The sequence below is a fragment of the Rhinopithecus bieti genome, unplaced genomic scaffold (genome assembly GCF_001698545.2).
Source record: "Rhinopithecus bieti isolate Rb0 unplaced genomic scaffold, ASM169854v2 scaffold_7648, whole genome shotgun sequence".
NCBI lineage: Eukaryota > Metazoa > Chordata > Mammalia > Primates > Cercopithecidae > Rhinopithecus > Rhinopithecus bieti.
The window spans coordinates 856,384-875,675 of NW_016805609.1; the positions used below are offsets into that span (position 1 = coordinate 856,384).

Genomic DNA, 19,292 nt, shown 5'->3' on the forward strand with positions numbered 1-19,292 from the left:
GATTAAGCTCTTTGGTAAATTGTATGAGAAACATTGTCAAATGATAAGTGATGTTAGACCATCCTTAAATTATATTTATGGGTATGTTAGAGAGACAAATGTTAAAAAGTATGTAAATCTATAGAAGTCTAATATGGTATCAGTCATAATTTTGGTTATTATGTTAAAATCTTATATGCTACAGAAATAACCAAATTCCTTGTCAATTGCAAATTATAATAAACTTCTATCAGATTTTTAACTGTAGATATTCTAAGTCTCTCATCCACCATTATGATACTTCTCTAAAAGCATTTGCAATCAGATTCATGGAAAAGACTAACCAATATTCTTTTTTTTTTTTTTTTTTTTTTTTTTGGGACGGAGTCGCTCTGCCCCCAGGCTGGAGTGCAGTGGCGCCCTCTCGGCTCACTGAGGCAACTCCGCCTCCCGGGTTCCGTCATTCTCCCTGCTCAAGCCTCCCGAGTAGCTGGGACTACAGGCCGCCCGCCGCTACGCCGCGGCTAATTTTTTTGTATTTTAGTAGAGATGGGGTTTCACTGTGTTAGCCAGGATGGTCTCGATCTCCTGACCTCGTGATCCGCCCACCTCGGCCTCCCAAAGTGCTGGGATTACAGGCTTGAGCCACCGCGCCCGGCACAAATATTCTTAAATATAGATTTTAATAACTTTAAGATCGATGGACTAAATGAAAATGTTTCAGAGTTCTAATGAAGAAACCGATGAATTCATGAAATTACTAATCAATATCAAGCAGAACAAAATTAATTGCATGAAATTAAGTAACATAAAGGTAATGTTTACATGACTTTTATTTGAAATATTGTTAGTTCTTTAAATGTTTTGTTTTCCAGATTTAAGAAAATTTTTCTCTTTTAAGCTAGGCTGGGCTTGGTGGCTCACACTTGTAATCCCAGCACGTTGCGGGGCTGAGGCTAGCAGATCACTTGAGGTCAGCAGTTCAAAACCAGCCTGGCCAACATGGTGAAACCCCTTCTCTATCAAAAAACACAAAAATTAGCTGGGCGTGGTGGTGTGCACCTGTAGTCCTAGCTACTCGGGAGGCTGAGATGGGAGAATTGCTTGAACCCAGAAAGCAGAGGTTGCAGTGAGCCGAGATCGCGCCACTGCGTTCCAGCCTGGGCGACAGAGTGAGACCCTGTCTCAAAAAATAAAATAAGAGACAATTTTTTCTCTTAAGCTTTCTATAGTTTACAGCAATTTTGTAAAGTATACTTTTGTAAACAAATATGGAAGCATTTGCTTTTTCTCCCTACTTATTCCTTCCAAAATTCAGAAGCTATCTGTGAGTGTTCTTATGACAATGCAGTTATTTCCATAAGTTCAATAAGAATTTCCTCTGTCTTTATAACAGGATACAATTGGAAACATTGGTTATACTACCAAGACTTTGACTGGAATATCATATTTGAGAATGTGTTTAAAATGCCTGGCTTCAAGGGTTCCCAGCCTTAGAGTGAGTGAGTAAAAATGGCCATTTCATGATAGAAACCATAGGTAAAATCTGAAGTATGCCTTGATCTGGCTTCCTAGCCTCAACAGATTTTACATCTGAGCTTTCTATGTGATCAACGTAAAGATAAAAGGTTGTATTTCCAAAGAATGCTATAATACACCTGTTATTAGAATACAGTCCTGTACATTGCTTTCAAGTTCTTATTCTCTACCTACAGATTGGACTAGATCCTGAATTCTTCTAGAATCCTCAAATCCAACTCTTCCACAGAATTATTAAAAACAGAAGTTGCTCTGTTCCTGAAGTCCTATAAGCTGAAACTAAATAAATTTTAAGGGACAAATTTCATGTCTGATGTATGGGCCACAAAAAGAGTTCATCAAACTGCTCAATACCATAAACAGAGGCATTCAGACTGCAAACCAGGACAAGAAATTCATAACTTTATGCTGTAGGCAGCTTTTCCTAAGATGTCAGAACAAAACCCCATGTAATAATGAGACTCTTACCCCTCTTAATGCTACCTTTTTCACTTAGCAGGATAATGACATAATTGCAATTTCACAACCAGTAGCTTCCCCTGGTAACTTAACCACATGACCTAGGAGATCTTTTAGTCCATGCAGTGAGTGACTGTAGCAACATCCCTAAGGCAATTGTTGATTACTCTCTGCTTTAATTCAACCCAATCATAGAATACCAGATGAAAAAAAATTACTCTATATTTCTTGTTGCTCTATATTATTGGTTAAATAAGAAAACACCTGTGCTAATGCTAATACCATATGCTGTAACTGGATAAATTCTTCTGGGAAAGTTGAGATCCATATATACAAAAAAAAGAAAACAGGCCACAGGGTTACAACATGTCTCATCTAATTGCCCATGGTCATTTGATTGATGCAATCAAATGAAGCCTAGGTTCATGGCTTAAAACCATGCGAACTGGGATTGTCATAGTACTATTAATTTTACTCTGTATTTTCCTTTTTAAACTTTGTACCTGTTACCTGTTAAGTTTCTTCAGAAGTACAACTTCTAACAGGATGATACTGACCCAGCACTTTGAAATGATAGCTAATGCCTACAGAACAGATATAATTGAACTTAACAATGAACTCCAGGTAGACCTATCCTGAAAAACACTCCCTCCAAACCTCCCTTGTTGCTCAAATATAGCTAAAAGGATCTTGACACTTACTACTAGTCACCAATCACTTCCCTCTGATGTGGGACCAGATTAGACCACACCAGGACAGGTCCATTGCAGCACTGAGGGACAATCAAAAACTAAGGATGACTGATCGGCAAATCAGCAATGCTTTTGGAGAAAGTTCTTGGTCAAAAGGGGAGAATGTGAAAGTTATCAGAATCAAAATGGAGTCACTCATGTTTAAGCCCCTGACAAGTGGAGCTGGAGAAAGCCATGAAGGGAGGGACATGCACAAATGCCTGATAACAAGAACTATCACAAAAAAATCTGAAAACAACACAACCTTGCACAAGGGCCATTGTAACCTTACACACACACACACACACACACACAAAAGGACTTCTGTGAGGACATCTGCCCAGCAACTGCCTGTCTAACCTCAGACTGGTGCCATCCTTGTTATTGATTCTTGCAGCCAAGGATATATCATCTCAAAACAATTATATAACCCTCCTCACTTTTCCTTTAAGAATCTTTGTCTTCCTTCACTTCCCTGAATATGCACATAGCTTACTATGGCACGTGTGTTCCCACTGCAATGCCTATTCCCAAATAAATATCATTTTCTTCTACAGAATATACCTCTCTGTTTGTTGTTTAGGTTGATGAGATTAATATTGTAGTGGTGACTTACATAAGCTGAATATCACATGGAGGAGAAAATATATACTACCAACATGGCATAGTGTAGAAACTAGGCATCTATATTTATCCTGGATAATCAATAATGGCTGATCTAGTAGTATGTGTGTATCCAGCTCTAGATTTGACCATTACCAACACCAACAAATATTTACTGACTATTCCCTGTACAGCCCCACCTTAAGAGCCAGAAATTCAGGTTAATAAATTCACCCCAGATCATGATACAGATTTGCTTTAGGCTTAGGAAATTGTGGAGAATATGGGAATGTCATGGGGAAAAAATGGGAATTACACCTTCATTCTCCCCAAATCTCTGCCCATCCCTACTGTTCAGCCAGACAACTTGTCAACACCAAATATTTGGGATTTATATCTCATTTTTTAAAAATTGTGGTAACACATATAAAATGAAATTTACCAATTTGACCATTTTTAGATATACAATTCAAGGGCATTAAGTACACTCACACTGTTGTGTGACTTTCCCTCCTTTTAAATCTTGCTTTCTTGCTAATCAGAAGATCAAGTTTGGGTGTTTATGGACATAAAGCTAGCAGTGCTAAAGCTCTGGCCTCCCTGTGCTTCACCATCAAGCTTAAACACACGCACACACACACACACACACACACACACACACTTCTCCCAGGTAGACTAACATAAAAGCAGCAAATACATTTTCTTAAATCTCAACTTTAATTGCTTGGTAATGTATGTCTGGAATACTGTGTAGGAACAGTGCCATGACTGAATACTGTTGTTTGCCTCAGGTGTGGGATGGGATAATGGCATCATGCAAGTTACATATTTATCATTTCTGGGCTAGCTGTTTTAGTACAGGTCCATAGAAATTGAACACAGCTCAGGCACTCTGATAAACACACACAATAGGCACTAGCTTGGTGGGACATCCCCAGCTCTTCTCAAGACTCTTCATTGGCTCCCTACAGAAGCCATGCATTGGCACCAGTGACTTTTCTAGGAACCACTCAGCTTCTCTTGACACAATTTAATTCACTCAACATTTAGTGTGTTGGCACGATGCACAAGAGACACTGTTCTAGATGTTGCAATGATTAAAGTGTAAGTAGAATAATTTCCAACCGCCTAAAAGCTCACAATATGGAAGGATGCTAATGAAGGCAAGTACTTGAATAATTGTTCTATGAGGAAGGATATGATACTTTCCACAGAAAGAGACAAATGAAACGAAGGTATGAAGTAAATCAAGATGGCGGCCAGTCCTACTTAACCAAGGCTGATGTGGCTATGAAAAATCAGATGGTTATGACAAGTAGAATCAGACAAAGCTACTGGGTAGGGCAGAACCAGATAGAGACAAGGAACTATGGCTCAGGCCAGAAAAGAACCCAGGCTGAGAGTGAATTCACTGAAACAAAGAGAGGTGAGGGCTCCAGATTTGTCATAAGAAATTCTTAGCAATATATTTTCAGTCTTTGTTTTTAAAGATACAATACATAGAGGAAAAGGGTACAAACTTGTTAGAGGCAGAAGAAATTGATTCACATCGTAACCCTGCCCCCTACTAGCTGGGGTATCTTAGGTAAGTCTCTCAACTTTTCCAAACTTCCTATCTTCAAAATAAGGACAAGATCTACCCTGTGGGCTGTGTGAAAAGTTAATCGAGATGCAGTCTGTAGAGCAGCTAGTGAAGTATTTGGTATATGGCAGGTACCTAATATATTTTGGTTCTTTTTATTTAAGGGGTTTCTAAGTAGCATTGTGGAGTACAAAACCACATCCGTCAACATTTATTGAAACTAACAGAGTATTTGTTATATTGAGGCAACTGAAAGGAAATTTAAGTCCCCACTCTCAAGGAATTCATCTGGGAGTGGAGAGAAGGAAACAGATATCTTAAAAATCCATAATAAAAGCAATTACATTCATGAAAATGAGCCCATCAATACACATTACTTTGAAAACACACTCTGAGTGATTACACAAGAGTCATTCATGAAGGCTGACAGAACTATAGAAGCAACTGGAAAGGTCTTTATAAATTAGGGAAGGAAATATGAGACTCCTAAATACTGTAAACACATTTGCTATTTCAGCCCTACTATTTACTAGCTGTGTGACCTTGTGCAAATTGCTTAACCTCTCTGAATCTCTATTCCCTCAGCTATAAAGAATAAATGAATCTTTCTCCTGCTTATCTCATGTGGGTGTTGTAAAACTCAAAACAAAGTATGCAGATGGGCTCTGCCAACTACCAAGAGCCATACAAAGGCAGGGCATCATTATTACCACTGTCTCAAAGAGCAAACAAAAACTCAGTTATTCAAACATAGGCTACCTCCCCATCTCACTTGTGCTTGGATTGGGAAAAACAGAGAAGTCAAGTTGAAATTTTCCCTGTTTAAACAATAAAACTTGCCTTATGAGAACGTTTGAGCATAACAGAGAGTCATGTCTTAAATTCTGGAGTTTCATGGATGTGGTCTGAACTAATTATTCACATTGACAGAGGCAATCGGACTGCCCCCTACATATGTAACAGAGATGCACATAAATACACATTATGTTCCGCTGAATGACATAAACTGCAACTTTTCCATTCCATGTTTGCACAGCCAGCATTTTCTGATAAAAATAAAAATTCGTATTTTCTATGTGAAAAGTTACCTGAAATCTCTAGAACATGAGGGAAAAAAAGATTCCCAATACTCAAAACAAGCAATTAAATACTGAACTGAAAACAGTCTTCCCTTAACATCTTGGTCTCAAAGCCCTGTCTGTCTTTGGAAAACTAGGTCCTCGCTCCAATATTGCCTCTTCCTCCCTCACCACATTAGATCTGGCAGTTAGTACTAGTGGCTTCCAATTTCTCCTGAGGACGGTCTAGTCGTTTTCTTTTTTTAATTCTCAAAGCCAGGGCAAAGTCTGAAATACATTCTAGCCGCATTTCCCCCCTGCAAATTGGTATTACCAGTCTTCAGCAAGAAAATGAGAGGATATAAGGTACACGCTAAGCTAAGAAAATGGGTTGTGGCCAGCATGCCAATGAGGTTGAGCTTATCCCTAGAGACTGATGGTCAGAGAGACAGAGTGCCAGCCAGGCGCGGTGGCTCACACCTGTAATCCCAGCACTTTGTGAGGCCAAGGCAGGCAGATCATGAGGTCAGGAGTTCAAGACCAGCCTGGCCAGCATGGTGAAACCCTGTCTCTATAAAAATACAAAAATTAGCTGGGCATGGTGGTGCATGCCTGTAGTTCTAGCTACTTGGGAGGCTGAAGCAGGAGAATTGCTTGAACCCGGGAGGTGGAGGTTGCAGTGAGCTGAGATCGTGCCACTGCACTCCAGCCTGGGCGACAGAGTGAGATTCCATCTCAGAAACAAAAACAAACAAACAAAAACAAAAAACAAACAAAAAAACGACAGACAGAGTGCCACCTCTTCCTTCTACGGCTGGCAATGAAAACTCCACGGGGTCCGAAAGTGGCTGCGAGGCCCTGTCCCATTTAAATTCACTCCATCCCTGCATGGAGATGCCATGGAGGGAGGTGTTTAAAGTGTGCAGGCTCGGGCTGGTGCGGCCACACCAAGGATCTGCACAGTTGGACAACAGTGAAGCTCCAGAAATGAAGCAGCAGCAGCAAGGCGTGGGTGGCAGCATGTGGCAGTACTGCATGTGGGCTTAGATCCAAAGGCCCGGGAGCTGGGACTGAACCTGGGCTCTGCCTTATAGTAACTGTAGCATGGTGGGCAAGTTACACAACTTCTCAGTGCTTCAGTTTCCTGATCTGTAAAATGGAGATGGATAGGACTTTTGGTAAAAATCAAAGATTGGCACAAAGTAAGCATTCATCAAATGGTAGCTGTTATTATCACCAGTAAGGGAAATTTAACTAAAGATACCGAAACCTAAAGGTGCTGGCTGCCTGGCCATCTAGTCATCTTGATGCCAGTGGGATTTCTTAAAGTGCTAGCTCCACAGGTATCACTTCATGTAAGATTACAAGAATTATATTAAATGTAGCACATTAATGACTTCATTACCTTGTTTTCTAGTACTTCAACACCACTGAAATTGCTGCCAAACCTGTGGCCCCTCTGTAGCCCTATGTTGAGTGATGTCCAACCACCTTTCCAGTCAACCAGCCTAGAAATCCTAGAAATCTTTTAAAAGCATAAAAGCCAATGACAACTTCTTATCCATGGAGAGACTATATGGTGCAGTGGCTGAGTGCATGGCTCCTGAGTCAGACTGCTCAGGTTCAAGTCCTGGCCCCACCACTTATTAACTGTGGGCCTATGAGCAAGTTATTTATTCTCTTTGTGCCTCAGTTTCCACATCTGTAAAACAGGTATAATAACAGCTTCACAATATTCACAACAGCAGTTGTGGGGATCAAATGAGTTCATATATATATCAAGTACTTATTAATAGAAGAAGAGTTCCTGGCACATGGCACTAAGTAGGTATCGGCCATCATTACAACTCTTCTTCATAAATATAACGGAAAAATACAAGCAAGTCAGGCTCAGAAGCCTCCTAAGGCAAATGTTTTGTGATCTTTAATCTGCTTCCTACTAGTGAATAAACCATAGCATTTGGCAGAAATAAAGCAGTTAATTGGAACGCAGTGTTGGCTACAATTAGCAACAAACCATGTTCTCCCATCCCAGATGGCAAACTGATAAATAGCAGAGATGTTGCCTCCCAGTCCATCAGAGCCAGAGGGATCTTAAAGATCACCTGATAGAGTGGCCACCAAACCTGAGGAGCATCAAAATCAACTGGGGAGCTTTCCAAAAAACACAGATTCCCTAAGCCCAGACTCTGAAATTATTTCAGTTGGTTTGGGATGAGCCCCAGGAATCTGAGGATGTCACCCATATGTGAGATCTATGGATTAAATCCATTCTCCCATCAAAGATGATGAAAATAAGAAGTGGCAGAATAAGTCCACTTGCCCTATGTCTCATAGTGTGTAAGAGGCAGAGCAAAGCTCAGATGTGCCACCCATCTCCTCCAGCAAAATCATCTCTAGAAAGTGAAACAAAGAAATGAATCCTACACTAAGGGCTTAATCTCCAAAGGTGATTAAATATGAACATGTCTATGTCTAGTTCCTTATAGGAGCAGGTAGGTCTGGCTAGGTTTCATGGGTTCTTCCATTAGCAGAGAGAAGTGCTGTTGGAAAATGTTCCTGGTCTGTGAAGTCATTCAGTAACAAGAGCATCTAAGGCCAGTGCAAATTAAATCAAAGTCTGTTTTATACCTTTTATTCCAAGTAGCTTTTTAACAGAGACCAAGTCATAAGAAAAAAAGAAAGAAAGAAAAGAAAATCTATTGGAGAAGTAGAGGGGACATTTGGGAATAAAGGGAAATAAGGCCCTATTTGAACCTACAGAGTCATCCTCACATCATCTATGTCATTGCAGCCTTGGGCCTTGCAATGTGTCTGTACTTCTGTATGTCCAAGAACAACTTATTTAGAGCCTGTGAACTAAATTCCTGTCAAGCTAAAGATTTTTCCCTGGAAATTTTGGTAGAGATAATTAGTATAATTTCTCAACTTCTCATGACAAACCCTTCTGATGTTTGGAAAGCAGCTCATTATCAGCTGTGGTTTTGGCAATCACAGCACATAGAAACAGCATGCATTGTCTTCATGATTAGCACAGGCAGCAACAGAATCTGCAAGAATGACCTCACAACTCAAGTGTCCACACCCTTGGCAGAGCTAGGGGTCCTCTCCAAAGACTATCCAGGGGTCCCACTAGAAAGATAAGGCCTGTGCTTTATCACTAAAGGCCAATGTCTGACATGATCTTTGGCTCAAATGGCAAAATTATACTTGAAAAGTCTGGAAGACAGCAAGTTTAAGAGTAGCTCATAAGCACCCCACCCAAAAACCTACATTATCAATCTACAGTTGTTTTGAAACATGGATCTTGCAGGAGAGTGATGGGAGTCTACTGTGTTTTCATTTACTCTGGTTTCCTGACCTGAGGCTGCAATGAAATAGATGAGGGTGATTCTGCAGGTTCAAGAAGAACCTCATTTTCCTTTAGATTTTCTTTCTTTTCTTTTCTTTTTTTTTTTTTAAGACTTGCTCTCTGCTAAAAAGCAGAAAACTTATGGAGGAGTGGTACTTCTAGCTTTTGCACATCCTCTTCTCAAAGAGGGTTTGATAGGAGACAGCTGGGGACAAGCTTGAAGTCACAGAGGGAAGAAGATGATTTAGAGCAGGAAGTGAATGGGTCACAGGAAATCCTCCCCAATCTCACAATTTTGCAAGGGCTGACCCTGACTAGATCTAATTGTTCTTTACACCAATTGTTCTCAATTTTAATGCATATAAAAACCAGCTCGGGAGGGGGTGTAAACATGCAGATTCCTAAACTCCAAACTTAGAGAGTCTGATTCAGGAGGCGTGGGGTGGGGTCCAGGAACCCACATTCTAACAGGCTCCCTGGCTGTGTGGATGCACATATTTGGCCCCAAAACTGGAGAACACAGTTGACACTCTTGAGGAGGTTCTAAATAAAACTGGTGGACTGCTTGTTGCTCTTAGCTTTATGACCTTGAGTAAGTCATCTTAACAACTAATTCTCCCTCTGTGTGTTGTAATACCTCTCTCACATGGATATCCTGAGATATCTTGCTGTAATACCCTCTCTGACATGGATATACATGAGGTAGGTGTGAGCGTATTTTTAGAAATGTAAAAGCAACATAAAATGTAAAACATAAATCATCATAATCCATTTTTTTCCATTTTCATTCATTTTTAACCTATCTTTAGAACACGCTGGCAAATTGCTTCTGAGGATTCCCAATATGAAATAAAAAGTTCCCAGAGGTTCAAATCATGATACCGTGCAGTTTGGGACAGCTTTCAGTGAAAAATCAAACAGTCTCTAAATATAATAAAGAGCAGCACGAATTTACAATACAGTGAGTTTTAAATAGGCAGTCACACTGCATAAGACCAACATAAGGATGGGCAGGAATATGCCTAAGATTAAAACATCCTACACACTTATAGAGCAAGTAATGTTCATTCTTACTGTGCCAGGCAATTTGCTCAGACCCAAGCAAGATCCCAAATGAAAAACACATTCAATTTTGAAACAAATTTTATAGTTCCAATAATTTCTTTAATTTTCTTCTATTATTAATTATTAAAGAAAGTGCCCACAAAACAGCATTTTTCTTTGAAAGCATGAGGAACTATGCTCAGTCCCTGCTGGTATCCTCACTAGGTGTTGAGTGTAGTCACCTCCATTATAACTCCACAGAGCTGGGGTGAGGTGCCCAGCAGGTCAAAATGACTGGTTTCTCACTCTCACCTGAATTAGACCTGCCTCATTTGAAGACATTCAAATATGTCCTAATTTTAGAGGGCAATCCATTGAAGTCAAGTTTCCAAGAAATTACAGCAGTCTTTGCAACAAATTTACAATGGCATGACCAAAACTTGGTTCTTGAGCAAGGGTTTTAAAATAAAGCATGATGATTTACAGTTCAAGTTCTCATAAATGACAGAGAAACCCAGGTGCAAAGGTGAGTTTAGATAGACATCAACAATAAATTAAAAGTGCATCAAATTCTCTTTCTCCATTGTCAAACTGAGACATGTTTTCCTGGTTTTCCTCCTATTGAAAAGGAAAATAGGACATGACCAGCCTTTGTTACAGATATTTAATGCTAACAACCAGCCCACAGCAAAAGCCTGCTAATAGGTTTCTTTCCTCCATAGTTCCTTCACGGAGCTTACATTCCAGAGATCTTCGGGTTTTATCTGTGCTTAATTTATCAGATTCCTTCCTCTGACTTATAGGGCTCTGCACAACATGGTCTTTATTTGGGACCACTTTCCCCATTCCTTAGTACATTGGCCACAAAAGCCTGTACCTGTCTTCAAACATGTCGAGCTTGCACCACTGTTCCTGCTGGAATGTTTTCCCAGGACTGCTCCTTTTTGACACTGGGATCTTTGTTCAAAGTCTATATAGTTCACTGAGACCATCTCGTCCCACCCAGTTTAATGTAGCTGTCCAATCACTCTTTGTCATGATGCCCTAATTAATTCTTTGCATAGGATTTAACTGCAGCTGGTAGTTTTCTTGAATATTTACATTTTTGCTCATTATTTTCTTCCTCAAATGAAATACAAGCTTCACAGGAAGAGGGATCTTGTCTGAACTGACCATTGCAGCATCCCTTGTCCCTGAAACTGTTACTGGCACATAGTAGGCCCAAAAAGATTTGCTGGCTCGGTGGATATGGAGAACACTAGGTTGCCAAATTAATGTTCAATCTTGAAGAAATCTTAGGGTTCAAGTATTAATTAGGCTTAGAGATATGCCACTTGCAGACTCAATTAGTTTAAAACACCATCCTCTGCTGGGCTAATTTAATTAAAATATAACTCAAGCTTTTCATTTGTTCTTTGTAAAATTTAATATTAAACATATTATTAGAAAAGTATTACTAAAATCTGAAACATATCCCAATGACTTTAAGAGGTTTTGACTCAATGCACAACCAGCAACTTGAATATACAAGAGTGCAACATATGTCACTGGGCTTGAGTTCATCACTACCTAAATTACTCTCTGATAATAAATTCAGCAGATTAATTCTTAAGCACATTCTTTGGGCAGTATATCCAGTGCTACCCTGATGGTCCAAAAAGGCTCTATCTGAGTTACTTGATAAGGGGATTGACTTGGATACTGGGGGAGACTCAAACATTAACTACTATTTAGATGTCATTCTAGGTTTAGGAAAAAGCAATTTGTTAAGTACAGGTCATGCCAAATTTTTGTTCAAGCCTTTAGATGAGGTTACCATTTTTCTAGAATTGGCTGCTAGATTCTAAATATAAACAAGCTTATAAGGTGAGTGAAGAGTAACAAGCATATTGGTGATAGATGTGGTTATGCTGAAGACAAACTGAGCTTCAGCCACAAGCATGGACCAAAAAGTAAAAGCAGTGTCTCGGATTTTGGCCACAGGGGTCTTTCTATTGCATGGAAATAAACTGCTGTATTGTTGTTATTGTTGTTTGTTTTTGGCTTTTTTGGCTTTTTTTTTTTCCCCACAAATGTAGTTTAGGAACTGTTAGTACTTTTAAAGGATGATATAAAAGCCAAGGGGGAATCTATTAAATAAAACTCAAGTCAATATTCTCCATTTTAATGTTATCACTCTTCCCACTAAAAATGGAAGAGTCACATACTCATCTTGTGTATCGCAATACACAAGAATAAGAAAGAACTGTAAGCTAAACTGCATAAACAAAAATCTCCTGAAAATTATGGAATAGGAAAAAACAAAACATGCTGCCCCCTTTATCTGTCAACGAATTTCTGAGAAGCACCTGGCACTTTTGTCCATTTATATAAATTTACTCTTTAAGACTCGGCCAAATCTCCTGGAGAGAATGAAATAGAAACATAAGCTTCAAGCCCTAAGAAAAGAAAGAACTATTATGATTTTGTGTTCATGTCCTAAGGCACATTGCTATCCACAAAAGCCAATGGCATCTTGGCCCATATTTATTTACCTACTAATGTCAGCCAGTAAGCCCCCAAAGCTTATAATCCTGAGGCCAGTGGGAGAAGAGCAGCACCTACAGGAAAAAAAAAAAAAAAAAAAAAACTTGGACAATTCTGACTTATTATTTTAAATAATGCCTTTACTTTTGCAGTTTTCTACCTCAGTAATTTTGGCTGTCAATGCTTAAAAGTGCCTTCCCATCACGATTCAAAACCCTCATACAATGCTGACCTCTTATTTATTCTGAAACGAATGCACTCTCTGGGCATTTCTTAAGGCACTTCACAAGCAGGTCATTAGAACGAATACAAACAGAAACACGCTACATAATAATTTCCAAGAATACAGGCACTCTAAATGTGAGAGAGACATTTTAAAGATCCAAAATGTACACTGTTTTTTAAACTGTGAAGGGTTGCCTTTTTGTTGTTGTTGTCATCTTATTTGATTGTCTTGAGGTTCATTATAGTTCAATGCAGTAAGAGTCACCCTAGGGTTTTTATTTTTCCCTCTCTCTCTCAGATTGTGAAAAATAGTTCTTCCATGAACTAGATCTCTAGAGAATATATCCTCCCCTAACTGGCTTGCATGGGAAGGCAGACTTTCTAATTTTATAGCAAAAATGGGGAATTTGTGGGTAGGACATGCTCACTGAGTTCATCTGGACCAGTTCCCACCCTGACTGTAGGACTCCTTTGATGGCGTGTGTACCACCTGGGTGTCAATTTGTTGTTATAACCTAAATGACTTTCCTGGGTGACATAATGAGAAACCAAGTGGAAATAGTGTTAATGCCACATATGATGGCTACTCAAAAACTCTAGAACCAAACTTTCTCTTGCTCAAGACCAAATTCTCTGTTTAACTCCATTATCCTCAAGGACTCTCTCCCATACCCAAAGTAACCAAGAGAGATCCCAGAACACAGAAAGAAGCTTGAAAATGGAACACGAATTGGTCCCACAACTAGAAAAAATAAGTCTGAAATTCCTTCATTTGTTGTCACCATTAACTGTATCAAAAGGTGTGATGCAACAGCTAAAAGGCACTGGTGGGAGAATGAGATACCTGAACATGGTAGACACACCCTAAGGTGACCCAGTGACCCTCCCTCCTCCTGTGTGTGCTTTTGTGTAATCCCCTTCCTTGGAGGGCGGGTGTCATCTGTGACTTGTTTCTAAACAATAGAATAGAACAAAGATGATAGGAAGTCATCCCCATAACTATTATATAAGACATGGTTTGGTGTGTTGGAGTGAGAAGATCTTCTTGCTGGCCTAATGAGGTAAGCAGCCACACAGCAAAGAGCTGTAGGTAGACTCATGTCTACAACTAGCAAAAAGTTAAGTCCTCAGTCACACAGCTACAAAAAAATATAATTTCTACCAACAAACTTAATGAGCATGCAAGCAGATTCTTCCACAGCCAAGCCTCAAGATGAGAATGCAGCCCAGGGCAGACACCTTGATTGTGACCCTGATCTGTGCCCAGACTCTTGCCCCATGGAAACTGTGAGATAAGGAATGTGTATTGTTTTAAGCTGCTAAATTTGTGGTGATGTGTTATGCAGAAATAGAAGACTAATGCACTATGAGAAGAAATAAAGGTCAGAAGTCTTATTTAAACTGTCCATCCTTAAAGTGAATTGGAGTCAGTCTACGTCTGGCTGAAGAGTACTGTGCTAAACTCCCTCCTCTGAAAATAATCACAGGAAGAAATATTCAGTGACAGGCAGAGTCACCTGAGTGCCATGGCAACCATTCCAAAGAATGTCTATTAGCTTCCTAAAGGATCTAGGTTCTGTGATGGAAAGCTTATTAACCAGAAGAACTTCTTAAGCAGATAATGAAAAATAATGGGCATAGTGACATGTTCTAAAATCTTATTATACTATACAGGAAACTTCTAAGTAGCTTTACTTAAAATTCCTAGAAGTGCAGAACAGTGAGGGACAATCAATTTGTCTTCATCTTCCTATAACTCATGTTTTTGCAAATAAGTTTCTATTAAATCTCTATACCTGTGAACTCATGTAATAGTTCTGGAGTAAAAGTGAGTTAAAAAGAAAGAATGCCTAATGTGACCTTCTTAAAGGCATTGTTGCAGGGCTGCGATATTTCATGTGTTAATATCCTCTTATATTAACCCACAATTATATTTTTTAGGCTTTTAATGATTTCTTCATAGTTTTTTATAGGATGACAACTTCAAAAATTAACCACATAAGATTCCTTATAGAAAACTATGCAAAAGGTAACTTCAGAACATGTGACCCCTATAATAAGGGGGCTAAAGTCTGAATTTAAACCAATTATAACTTTTAAACATATCCATATCAGGATTCCATCAATCTTCTCCTTCATTTATCCAATGCCAGCATCAAGTATTTAATGACAAGATTATCTAATATTTAGAATATTTAATTCTTAAACTTTTACTTCACATTATGATTAGACAGCTGATGTTAATGTTAACTCATGACTGATACTAACCATTATACATGCCACAAGTTTAAATACTATCTAAACTTCCTTTTAGCACTAATAGTTCATGATTAACCTCATTTCTGAGCAACATTTATTAAACAAGTACAGACATTAAGAATTCACATGAAGTAAAAACAGGCATAATATCTGTGAAATGATGACAAGTTGCATAAGATGAAGTCAGAATCCACATTTTGTGTTGGATTGAAGTTCCAGAAATTTCCAGAGGGACAAAGCATGGCAAAGGTCTGGAAACTGAGAGTCCAGGTTGAGAGTCTTGGATCAGCTGTGCTTAAGGCAAGCCAAAGGTCTAGAGCCTGGGAGTTCAGTCGAGTTAGGGGATGTAACCATCAGTCACTCAACATATTATACTTTCATTGAGCACTGCTATGTATTGACCCAATTCCAGTGCTGGGGTTACCCCAGTAAATGAGACTGTCAGGGTCCCTGTTTTCCCTACTTGCATTCTGTTTGGGGGACAAACAATTAATAAGCAAGCAAACAACTGATTAAAGCAATTTCAAATAGTGGAGAGTTAAGTCAAATTCAAACGAACATATTACTGAGGTCCTTCTCCCAGTCACACAGTGTCCAGGTACTTGAAATACATTAGTCAACAAAGCAGATATAGATTCCCACCATCATGGAGATCACATTCTACTAGGGAAAAGATATAATATCACAAGTCATAATAAGTATTAACTTATATACCATGTAAAAAACGTAATATGTGCTATATATTTTTTAAAAAGGCCGGAAAAAGGTGATTGGAAGTATATATGTGAAGGGGCAGTGGGTCACAATTCAAAAATGGGGCAGTCAAGATAGGCACCAGTAAGCAAGTCACATTAGAGCAGACTTGAAGAAGGAAACCACAAATGCAAAGGTGCTAAGGCAAGACTGAGTTCAGCATGGAGGAACAGAAAGAAGAATGATTAGGCATAATGATCAAGGGACAGGGCCAGCAACTTGGGCAGGAACCAGATCACACAGAATTGAGTCAACAGGCCAACTCTGATCCCTAATTGCTCCCCATCTCTGCTACACTGCTATCTTCTTCCTGTCTATGGACCCTGCTCATCAGTTTCAAACACATTCTAATATCTTCTCTTTAGAAAACCACTCCACCCTCCTGGTCGCCACTGAATGTCTACCATCCTTCTCAGCTACGTTTCTCCAAGGAAAGGTCCTGCCTCTACCTCCTGGCCCTCCTATTTACCCTGAAGTTTACTCTAATTGGATCACTCCCCAACACTTCTCTTGAAGGTCACCAATAATCTCCACATGTTGAAATGCAAAGGACACTCGTCCTTAACTTATCAGGCTCTCTGCTGCCTCTGGCACAGGTGACCAGGCTCTCTTTCTAGAAACACTTCCCTCTCTCCATGACAATACCACCATCCTCATTTTCTCCTGTATCTCTGGCCTCTCTTCAGCTTCTCTTCTTAGGAGTAACCCATAAATAAACATACATGTTCATGTGAAAAAAATATGTGAAGGTTTTGGTTAACTGAAAGCTCATTCATCAGCCCTGATGGCCTTGGCCCAGGGCAAATCACTTAGTCTCCAGGGGACACTACAGTCAGTAAAGAAGAAAGAGCTTCAGAACAAGGGAGACCTACCAGGGCTAATGCTTTTTAACTGAATGACCTTGAGCAAGACACTTCTCTCCAGGACTCAGTCTTCTCACCTGTAATATAGGGATTTTTAACAGTGGCCTTGCAAGGCTACTATTAAGACTAAATGATTTATCCTTCCTAAGTTCTCTGGCCAATGCCTGATACTTGGTAGATGCTACTCTGCTGTTAGTGTCCTCCTGAAGCTCAGAAAAAAAAAAAAAAAAACCACCTTTTGGCTAATATCCAGAATCTACAAAGAACTTAAACAAATTTACAAGAAAAAATCAACCCCATCAAAAAGTGGGCAAAGGATATGAACAGACGCTTCTCAAAAGAAGACATTTATGCATCCAACAGACACATGAAAAAATGCTCATCATCACTGGCCATTAGAGAAATGCAAATCAAAACCACAATGAGATACTATCTCACACCAGTCAGAATGGCGATCATTAAAAGTCAGGAAACAACAGGTGCTGGAGAAGATGTGGAGAAATAGGAACACTTTTACACTGTTGATGGGACTGTAAACTAGTTCAACCATTGTGGAAGACAGTGTGGTGATTCCTTAAGGATCTAGAACTAGAAATACCATTTGACCCAGCCATCCCATTTCAGGGTATATACCAAAAGGATTATAAATCATGCTGCTATAAAGACATCTGCACACGTATGTTTATTGAGGCACTATTCACAATAGCAGAGACTGGGAACCAATCCAAATGTCCATCAATGATAGACTGGATTAAGAAAATGTGGGTCCGAGTGGAGCGAGCGAGCTGCACTGGTGTGTGGTCGCGTCTCTGGAAACCGGCATCCACTTGCAGGCATGGCTGACCAACTGATCGAATAGCAATTGCAGAATTCAAAGAGCTTTTTCCTATTTGACAAAGATGGTGATGAACTATAACGAACAAAGGAATTGGGAACAGTAATGAGGTCTTTGGGCAGAACCACAGAACAGAGGTTAGCAGACATGATTAATGAAGTAGATGCTGATTGTACTGGCACAATTGACCTTCTCCTGAATTTCCTGACATGATGGCAAGAAAAATGAAAGACACAGACAGTGAAGAAGAAATTAGAGAAGCATTCCGTGTGTTTGTAAGGATTGGCAATGGCGATATTAGTCTGCAGAACTTCGCCATGGTGATGACAAACCTTGGAGAGAAGTTACAGATGAAAGTTGATGAATGATCAGGGAGCAATATTGATGAGTGATGGTCAAGTAAACATGGAAGAGTTTGTACAAATATGACAGCAAAGTGAAGACCTTGTACAGAATGGTTAAATTCTTGTACAAAATGGTTTTATTTGCCATTTCTTTGTTTGTAACTTATCTTAAAAGATTTCTCCCTAAACTGTCAAAAAAATATGCATGTATATAATAGACCTTCTTCTCCATTGTTTTCTTCCCTTTCTTAACTGTCCATTGTCCTGAAAACCTTTATTTTAAAATTGATCAAGTAACATGTGCCATGGCGTTACTCGGATATATCTAAGCCCTTCTGCACACTAAATTAGGAGGAGTTGGTCAAATGAGGGACATCCGGGTTAGGCCCTTTTAAAGAGTTTTCCTTTTAGGAACTGTCAGCATGATTGTTGCTTGAGTGTTGGAGTGTAACTCTGCGTGGGACTAGTGGACAGTCAACATATGTACTTAAAGTTGCACTATTGCAAAACGGGTGTATTAATCCTAGGACCGTACACCTATTTTTTTTGTACTGCTGGTCCTGTAACCAAAACATTTTTCTATTATTGTTATCTTGCTTTTTAAACTTGTTTAGCCACTTAAAAATCTGCTTATGGCCCATTTCCTAAAAATCTATTCCAAGTTGTATATTTGTTCCAATAAAAATTACAATTTACCCAAAAAAAAAAAAAAAAAAGAAAATGTGGCAACCATATACACCATGGAATACTATGCAGTCATAAAAAGGATGAGTTCAGTCCTTTGTAGGACATGGTGAGCTGGAAATCATCATTTCTCAGCAAACTATTGCAAGGACAGAAAACCCAAACACTGCAAGTTCTCTTCTCATAGGTGGGAACTAACAATGAGATCACTTGGGACACAGGGTGGGAACCATCACACATCCGGGGCCTATCGTGGGGGGGAGGGCGGAGGGATAGCACTAGGAGAAATACCTAATGTAAAAGATGAGTTAATGGGTGCAGCACACCATCATGGCACATGTATACATACACATGTAACAAAACTGCAAGTTGTGCACACGTACCCTAGAACTTAAAGTATAATTAAAAAAATAAAAAATAAAAAAATAAAATAAAAAAAGAGAAAGAAAAAAAGAT

General features: G+C 39.3%; 1 protein-coding gene and 1 pseudogene across 1 annotated transcript in view; one reads left to right on the forward strand and one right to left on the reverse strand.

Annotated features, from left to right (window-relative positions):
- The window catches only part of APBA1 (amyloid beta precursor protein binding family A member 1), a 233,904-nt gene that overhangs the window by 172,177 nt on the left and 42,435 nt on the right, over window positions 1–19,292 (reverse strand). Inside the window, 1 exon segment of the mRNA XM_017873056.1 lies at window positions 12,882–12,947. The gene's annotated coding sequence lies outside the window, so the exon portion shown is untranslated.
- On the forward strand, window positions 17,809–18,237 carry LOC108530274 (calmodulin-like; annotated as a pseudogene).